Source organism: Zingiber officinale, chromosome 5A (assembly GCF_018446385.1).
Source record: "Zingiber officinale cultivar Zhangliang chromosome 5A, Zo_v1.1, whole genome shotgun sequence".
NCBI classification, from domain to species: Eukaryota; Viridiplantae; Streptophyta; class Magnoliopsida; order Zingiberales; family Zingiberaceae; genus Zingiber; species Zingiber officinale.
Window position 1 is genome coordinate 149,892,802 of NC_055994.1, and position 10,287 is coordinate 149,903,088.

The following is a 10,287-nucleotide window of genomic DNA, read 5'->3' on the forward strand; positions in this document are numbered from 1 at the left end:
ATCAATGAGTTTAACACAGTAAAGGGTTATATTGATATTATAAAGTGTAATTTATGTTTATTTTTTTATTTTTTATTTTATATTTCCTCGATTAGATGATTTTCTCTCTGGGTTCACCTATATAAACTAGTTTATTCATACTCACTAATCTTTAGAAGTTAGAAAAAGTTTTATATTATATTACAAATTTGATCCATAAACAAACGGTTATAAAAGTTCTTGCAAGATCCTTCCAGCATCAGATCCAGACTCCACAATTTATCGAAGCCTAAACATGGAATTTGACTCAATTACAATCATCCATCAACCGTGGAAGGAATCAAACCGTCCCCTCGGATGGATCTAGTGGATAGCACATGAGGTATTATCATCATGAAATCTGAGGTTCAAATTTCGGCAAAACCGAGATAAATATCTCCCTTATGTGTTAATCATTATTCCAAAGATTAGTAGCCGTCCGTAATTTACCTCCTCCATGTTGACCCTGAGACAGGTTGACGAAGAGGGGACGAGCGAATTCGCCTTTTGCCATCATGGAAGGAACCAAACCAACGCATCAAAAGATCAACCGAGACATCAACACAATAAAGAGATAAACCCAAGTGGCAATTGGCGGCTGTGAGATCCGGATGAAATCTGATCGGAGTGATGAGAGCTTGGAAGATAATCGGAGAAGGAATGCGGATGGTTTCTATCCTGGAATGAAGAAGGTGGTCGGATGGAGCTGCTGTCGTCCAGATCAGATCTGTGGGAAGTGTAGGGAAGCCGCTTTCGCTTCTGCAGATCCGGTAAGAGCGTCGGCGGTGCTGTGGAGGAAGATCAGAAGAGGAAGAAGAAGGGCGATGGGCGACGACCGGAGGGAGGGAAGCCCCTTTCCTCGGTGTGCCGTCGATGGAGATGGCCGGAAAAAGGTGATGCTGGTGTCGGTGAAGGCGTCGGGTGGAGAAGATGATGCCAAGAAGCAGAGATCCCTCGCGCGAATCCTACTTGCGAGCTGTAGCTCCTCAAATCTAATCGGACGGCTTTGGTTAGTCCAGATCTGATGAAGCGGTTGAGATCGGATCTGAGCGGATGATCAAGATCAAACAGATCCCAATAGATGGTCAAGATGTCTAGATCAGAATGGACGGTTCAGATCAATTCAAATCTAGATGCATGACTTATAATCAATCAGATTTTTAATGGTGACAAAAGATGAATACGCTCGCCTCCAGAATCCCTTCAATTTATCTTAGGATTAGAGGAGATAAATTACAAATGACTATTAATATCAATCAAATCTTTAATGAACCATCTGGAAGCATCAAATCTGACTTTCATTAAATTGCCCTAGATCTTGATGGAAGGCTCAGATGTGTCCTTATTTAGCTCTACCTTTGACCAAGCCTTTAAGCTAATTTGATTCAGCTCACACTTAATCCGCAGCTCATTCTTGATCCCCTAAAATAATAATTGCATAATTTTCAATAAAAATTCACAAAATACAGGAAGAATTATATTAAAGCTCTAAATGAATTCAAACTACTAAAATTTGATATGAATCGACCTTTAATCATACGAGAGGATATAAATGATAAGTATAAAAACTAAAACAACCCATCAAAATATTGATTATGAGTTCACCTCTCAGATAAACCTAGAGCATAGCTTATACATACTCACTAATCTTTAACCATATATATATATATATATATATATAGAACCACATGAAGTCTCATGATAGATCACTCTAATAAATTAGTTACCCTTCACTAATATTTGCAAGTTTCTCGGATAAATTTTAATGTGATCAACTAGATTAAGTTAGATCATGTTGTATTTGATTCTTATGTCTAAGTGTGTAGAAACTTAGGAACACAAGAAGTTGAGCGAAAGACGTAGTGGACGAGAAGGATGACATGGGAACCGAGTCAACGAGTTCGCTACATCCAAGGGATAAGAAGCTATGGAAGAGTATGCCAGTGGAGCGAGAAAGATGTACGTAAAGCTTCTGAGGGATAAGAAGCCGAAGTGGAAGACTATTCAAGGAGAAAAAGCCGGAGTTGTATTTGAGTGAATTCAACTCTGGATGATCAGTGAATCACTCAAGCGATCGAAGCCAAAGTTGGACAAAGTCACCTCTGAGTTGACATTGTCAAGGCACCCGAACTCCAGGTGCCCGGAGAGAGTCCGGGCGCCTAGACCACCTTGGATCAGAACATGAGCCTTGTTGAGGAGATGTTACTACGGATGACGTTCGGGTCCACATCAGCAGCACTCCAGGTTCTCGGACCGGGTCCAGGCACCCGAGCGAGGATAAAGTTTTATCTTCAGACTGATGCATAGCCGTTGCGAGCAGATGGCATGCACCGTTGGGGCTAGGTGGTCGGAGTCGCCACATCAACAAAGTACTATTTCCGACCAGTGGGCTATAAATAAAGCTTCGATCTTTTTTGTTAAATAGAACACTTATAGTACTCTAGACAAACGAAAGGTTGGTTAGAAAAGAGAAAATAAGAGAAAAATTAAGGAGAAGGAGAGAGAGAAGGAATAAGAGATGATCTTGAAAGGTATGGATGATAGATGCTAGGATTTCGGTTTCATTACGATACTTGTTAATATCCTTATGCATTGTTTATCTACCTAACTCCATGTTTACACTCGTATAGGGATTCTAACTAAAGCCTAGTACACCCCCTACATAGGTTGCATCAGAGAGTCTACCCAAGTTCTAACGCCATTAAGTAGAGAGATAACCTAGGAAGTTCAGTTAAGAGTGAATTCCTGTCACTAGGACCCCCGGGCATACGTTCCTGGATTACATAGTTACTTCCTAAGATTAATTTGGAGAAAACTCCTAAAACTCTAATTAAAACCCTCAATAGAGCATTGATTCCCTTTTCAAGGGAATACTATAGAAAATAAGGGATACCCCTGTCACTGGGTCCCATGATCTTACAATCCACAGCATCTCCTCTACATGGTGACCAACCCTCTACATATTAGTCTCTACGTTAAGATCTTTTGACTCTAGAAAGTGGGTAAGTATCGATACTATCTGTCACTAAAGGCATAATATGTCCGATTGAATAAGTATCCTATGTCACTAAGGATCCATCGGTTATCCGGTCTAGTAGTTGTTGGATCGCGACGGCCGGCTAGAAGAGGGGGTTGAATAGTCTGCAAATAATAAAACGAAACCCTTCTCGACTTTTCAACAGAATAACACTTGCATAAAATAAATTAACTAAACAGAACAGAAAGAAGAGGTAAGAGGATTTTTACTTTGTTACAACCGGGGAGGTTGTTAATCCAATGAAAGTGTAACACTAAATACTCCTTCAGGCGGAGAAGCCTCTTACATCAATGAAGCGCAAAAAACAGAAGCTCAACTCTAAATGAAAGCGTACAAGTGTTGTAAATGAATTGCTTGTGTTGATTTGAAGCTTCTGGACCAAGGCTGTATTTATAGCCTTGGTCGGGGCACCCCGAAGTGTTCCGAGCGCCCTGGGGGATAAAACTTTATCCCCAACGCACAAATCTCGATTTGACCGAGATTTAGAAATACTTTTGGTCCGGGCACCCCGGACTGGTCCGGGCGCCCCAGACAGTTCCGAGCGCCCTAGGTGGGAAAGTCAACCCTGTTGACTTTTTCAGCCTGGGTCTTCTACTCCGGCTCCGTTCGCCTCAGTCCGAGTCTTCCGCTCGCTTGGGTGATCTCTGCTATCCAGAATATGGCTCATCTGAACCCAACTTCCTATCTTCTCGAGCAAGCTTCCGCTCCGGCTTCTCGTCCCTCGGAATCGTCGCGTGCTTCCTTCTCATCTGCCAGCGTACTCATCCGCAGTCTTCATCCCTCGGTCGCACCCCGTGCCGACCTTCTCACTAGCTGCGTCTCTTGCTCCCCGAGCAGTCTTCCGCTCCGGCTTCTCATCCCTCGGAACCACCGCACGCTTCCTTCTCGTCCGCCGGTGTACTCTTCCGTAGCGCTTCGTCCCTCAGACGCACCACGTGCTGTCCTTCTCGCTAGCTGCGTCTTCCGCTCGACTTCCTGTGCTCCTAAGTTCCTGCACACTTAGACACAAGGTTAAAAACACACATGACCTAACTTAACTTGTTGATCACACCAAAATAACCTTAGGGTTCCAACAATAACAACTTTAATATAGAGGCAAATCTCTCACGTCTACATGTTTACACCATTCACATATTTCATCGAACACATAAAAGGTATAACACATAGAACAAGTAGTAAACACATCATTGCATAGAAAAATATCCAAACACAAGTTCATATATCGCATCACATCATAATTACTTCTTACATCCTAGATCTAAAGAATCTACTCTATTATAAGGGATTATAATCTAATGACGAAGAAAGAAGCAAACTACAACTCAATACATGGAGATAAAGAGAAGATATGCTTATCTTTGAAACGTAACATCCTTGGAAGTGCTCCCTTGCTCTTGAGGTGGACGGATCAGTGAAGGTCGACGAGAATGAAGCCTAGGGCTCCCCCAAGGGGAAGAACCCTTCCCTAAGATCCAAGATTTTTCAAAAATGGGGAGAAAACCCCTTTTATAGTGAGGAGTCATGCCCCCCCCCCCCCCCCTCGTGAGGTCTGCCACGATCGTGCCCTTTGGCACGACCTGATGCTTGTCGGCATCTACAGATCTGGCATGACCGTACCATTTAGCATAGCCTGAGCTAAATTTGGCTCTAGTAGCTTAACACTATCGTGCCAATTGGCACGACCGAAGTATTGTTCAGTTCTGGTAATGGAGACGCGATCGTGCCTCATGGCACTACCTGTCTTGGATTTTGCTAGGGGAAGGCACGCGGTCGTGTTTCAAGGCACAACCAAGTTGCTAATTTTCCACTTGTTGCTCTAATATGTGCTTTCGCTCCATTTTTGCTCCAATATACGTCATGTTAATCAAAATATGTAAAGAGCATATCTTCGAGTAGAATATAATGAAAGTACAACATTATAATGAAATAGGGTGCAATAAACATAAATATTATGCATAAAATACAAGTAGATGTTTGTCAAACAATGCCTAAAGACGTATATAATTTACACACATCACACTATTAGACTTAACCTTTGCTTGTCCTCAAGTGAAAACTGCATCTAAACTCATGTGGTTAAATAGTGCATCATAATCTCTAGCAAGTCAATCTAATCCTATCAAATGATTTCATTGGTGAGCAAGATACAAAAGTTGTTTGAGTATGACCTAAGAAATAGTTCTCTATGCTTAGTGTAATAGTGACCTAAATTTTTCAAGTTTTAATCCCTAAGCCTAGTCAGGTCATCATAAAACTGTATTCCTTATGTTTCTGACGATAGGTACTTACCTGCTACATGCTTGGTTCATATATCTAAAACTACACAAGGTCTTAAATGACTACTCGAAATCAAGAGAAACATAACATTTATTTCCCTAGTAACCTAATTCAGTCTCAAAGGGGTAAATTACTAGTTTCCACTCATGACAACTATTTTTTTATCCCTTATTCATATATTTTTTTATTTTCTTTTCTTCTGCTTTTTTTTAAATGCTTTAAAGGTGTGGAACTAACACAAATACAAATATATAAATGCAAATGCAGAGATTTTTATTTTTTCAAATGAGTTGTCATAATCAGAGATTATCTAGTAACTAAAATGTAATTAAGAGGTTACCTTAGAAACACAAGTACTAGTCCAGTTCTATGAATCATGACTATTTTTAGAGTTATTAACCATCAAAATTAGATAAGGTGTAAAGAGATCCTAAAACAAGGTCAACACTCAAACTTCTACAGTAAAAATATTGCTCACTTCATGCTATCATAGATAGAAAAGAATAGATCACTAAATATACTAACACCATAAGTAACTAATAAATCACATGAAATCTAGAACAAGCATGCTAGTATTTTGCATTAAAGAATAAACAATCATGATGTGATGAATGATGCAACTAGACAAATTTTATTATGGAAAAAAATGTGCAAAAATTAAGAAATATGACAAATACTAAACTAAACCCAAACATCCCCCAAATTTAAACTTTTCATTATTCCAATGAAAACTAAAAATAATATATGGAGGAGGTTTTGAAGTTAAAGAAGTTACCAAGTGATGGACTCCAAATGGTTGATATTCATGTGCTTGAAGATTCTCCTCTATCTAATGCTCATATTCCTCCACAACTTTGAATCTTAGAAAAAGAAATAGATAAGAAAAATTAAGTAGAGGGATTAGGATTATTATGAAGAAAGAAAAGAAAATATAAAGAATTAAAGACATAATGAAGACAAGAGAGAACTTGGGTTGCCTCCCAAGAAGCGCTTGTTTAAGGTCATTAGCTCGATCCCTTATTTAGATCACTTAAATCATGATCTATCTAGAGTGAGATACCTCCGAACTTTCTAACTAATGGCCCATAATGCGAAGGGAGCTTTCATCGTGGGAAACACAACTTGAGGACTTGCTCTCTCCTTCTTCTTCTCCTTAAAGGTTCTTCTTGATGGTTAGCGAAGGTTCACTTGAAGTACCCAAGCCAAGAGCGCGGTGATCATGATTGATGTTTAGGCCTTGTTCTAATAAAAGTGAAGTATAGGCAAAGGTGAGAGTGTCCAACCTTAGGGTCTCTGGCTTTCCACTACTTCCCACCCGGAGGGCTGTAGACAAGTGTCAACATCTCCCTCATCTATGATCCCATCATCCATCAAGCATGTATTATAAGAAGTTGCAAAAGGAACAACAACAAGACTTGTTGAAGATGCATCAATAGTCCCATCAGTGTCAGGAGTATCATCAGAAATAGTTATTTCATGCAAATCAGTGGAGGAGTCTTGTAGAGCTGCAAGATTATAAGCATGGACGCTATCAACTTCACAATCCATCCCCTCAAAAATATCATTCAACTGACGCTCCAGATTTGGACTTGACTCATCAACTTGCTGCAAGGATCGAAGAAATAAGATCCCTTTTGTACTAAGAGCTCTTCTAAATCTTCTAATTTGGTCTTCATCTGACTGAGAGTAGGAATATCTGGGTCTCGGGGGTTCTCCCAGTCAGTCAACTCATCAAGTTGCAACTGTTGTGGTCCATCTGATAGTGAATTATCTTAAAATTCTGATGGACTTTGATTTGCTTGAGAAGAATGTTCAACACTTTGAATACAGTTATAGTCCAAATTTTATGGTCTACCCAATCTTGATTTTAGTGTTGAGGTGAGTTAGGGATATGCTACTATGCAATTAACTACTCATCCTCCTCAGAAGTGTACTGAGGTTGAAAGTTCTAAGTTTGATGATCTCCCTAGTGATAACTAGAAGTGCTAGGAACTGAATCATATATATCTTGATGTATAGATTAGAATAGATTTTGAAGTTCCGTGTAAGAGGTAACAACCATTTAGAAGAAATGGCAAATACCAACTGAATGAGACGTGCTTCCACATACACTACAAAGGTACTTAAATTGATCCTCATTTGAATCATATGTTGCATTGAACCCTCCTGGTTGCCAAGAATATCAATCTATGGCTAAAGAAAATTTTCGGTCTCACTTAAAATAGTAGCACTAAACTCACAAGACACGGTGAATAATCTTCACATAGCACATAGATATAAGAGATCTAAAATAATTAAGACATTCAACCAATTTTTGTATTGATTTTTTTTTAAAAAAAATAAATGTAGAATTTAAAAATAAAAAGGAAAGTGCATAATGAAAATAGGAAAGAAAATGCAAAAATTAAAAGAAAAAAAAAATATCTAGAGTAACTCATATGCTAATCAACTAATGTTAATACGAACAGTTCCCGACAACGACACTAAAAACTTATTACGAATCTGTAAGTGCACGACTATTTCGTCAGTAATAAAAATATCGATCCAACAGAGATTATTGATTAAGCACTAGTTAACTTCACGCATTTAATTATCTAGACAAACGAAAGATTAGTTGAAAAAGAGAGAGTAAGAGAAATATAAAGGAGAAGGAGAGAGAGAAGAAATAAGAGATGATATCAGAAGGGGATGGATGATAGATGCTAGGATTTCAGTTTCATTATGATGCTTATTAATATCCCTATACATTGTTCATCTTCCTAACTTCATACTTACACTCATGTAGATATTCTAACTAAAGCCTAGTACAACCCCCTCATAGGTAGCACCGGAGAGCCTACCCAAGTTCTAATGCCATGAAGTAGAGAAATAACCTAGGAAGTTCGGTTAAGAGGGAATCTCTGTCACTATGACCCCCCTCCCCCCGGTCATACATTCTTAGATTACACAGTCACTTCCTATCATTAATTTGAAAAAAAAAAACTCCTAAAACTCTAATTAAAACCTCTAATAAAGCACTGATCCCCGTTTCAAGGGAATATCGTGGAAAGTAAGGGATGCCCCTTGTCACTGGGTCCCATGATCTTACAATCCACAGCATCTTCTCTATGTGGTGACCAACCCTCCACAGATTAGTTCTTATGTTAAGATCTTTTAACTCTAGAAAATGGGTAAGTATCGATGTCCTCTGTCACTAAGGACATAATATGTCCGATTGAATTGGTATTTTCTATCACTAAGGATTCCCCGGTTATTCATTCTAGTAGCAACCTTAACATAGAGACAAACCTCTCACGTCTACATGTTTACACCATTCACATATTTCATCAAACACATAAAAGACATAACACATAGAACAAGTAGTAAACACATCATTACATAGGAAAATATACAAATACAAGTTCATACATCACATCACATCATAACTACTTCCTACATCCTAGATCTAAAGAATCTACTATATTACAAGGGATTATAATCCAAAGATGAAGAAAGAAGCAAACTATAACTCAATACATGGAGATAAAGAGAAAAAATGCTTATCTTTGAAGCGTAGCATCCTTGGAAGTGCTCCCCTGCTCCGGAGGTGGACGGATTGGTGAAGATTGGTGAGGATGAAGCCTAGGGCTCCCCCAAGGGAGAGAACCCTTCCCCAAGATCCAAGATTTTTTAAAAAGGGGGAGAAAACCCCTTTTATAGCGAGGCACATCAAATTAATTAAAATTGAAACTCATTAAAATTAATACAGGCGAGTCCCAAGTCGTATTTTTTTCCAAGGGTTACTAATGAATGCGTGTGTGAACTCTAGATTTGATTCAAAATTGATTTCTCACATTGACAAAGTTATTAGACATTCTCAGCAATCAAGAATCATAAAATCATTAATTGACCAAACTACATACAATCCTTAATTTCAATCACTTCAACAACCATTTCAAGAATTCATTCACAATAACATAGAATAGAATTAGCAATCTAAACATCAAATTAAGCATCCAACACCTAAACAAGATCATAGTCACAAAGATTAAATTGCTAACTAAATCACAAAACTCTACAACCTGTTAGTATCAGAATCACAAAACTAATCAGAATTAGATCTAAGATTTGGGGTTTTAAAAGCAAGAAATTGAAATCAGACATACAAACTCTCAAATAGAAATTGAAATTGCAAATGAAGGTTTCAGATCTCAAGATCTGAGCATAGACATGGCAAATTCAGTAACATTCAAAAGAAAACAAAAACCCTAAAACATTCCTCAACCAAATCCAAGTTCAAACCTCTACAACCTGCTGTCAACAGAAATGCTTGAAGAAACCTCCCTTCAATCATTCAACAACAATCACCAAACTGCCAACTATTACCAGAAGATGCTCACGGCTCTTAGAAACCTCCCTTCAAGCTCCCATGAACTGATAAACTCACTAGCCGAAGAAAACAGAGGATGAATCTGTGATTGTGCAAACCGGATCGAATGGCCACATCGTCCAAGTTTTGCTGCGGGTTGAAGATCGGAAAATGGACAGAAACTCTCGGAAACCTCCCCTCAAGTTCTGATGGACGCGAAATTCGCTGATCGGAAACCTCCCCTCACAGGAATGCGGCGGTGGAACAGAATCAATGCGCGGCTGAGAAACCTCCCTTTGCCGCTCTTTGATCACCGGAAAGTGAACGCCAAAGCTTGGAGATCGTCACCGTTGAAGAATAAGAAGAGCTGGATCTGGAATGGGAAGCTCGGTGCGCGGAGAAGAAGAAGAATGCACTATAGCTCAAAATCGCGAAAACACCGAGTCCAGGGAAGCACTGTAGCTTCTCAAACGTTTTAAACCTCTCCTCATCTGATCGGACGGTCCAGATTGATTTGGGCTCGATCAACGGTTGGATCATCTCGGATCTGAATCAAAACTTTCGGATCTTCATCACTGGACTGGATCTACTCCTCATTAGGTCGGAT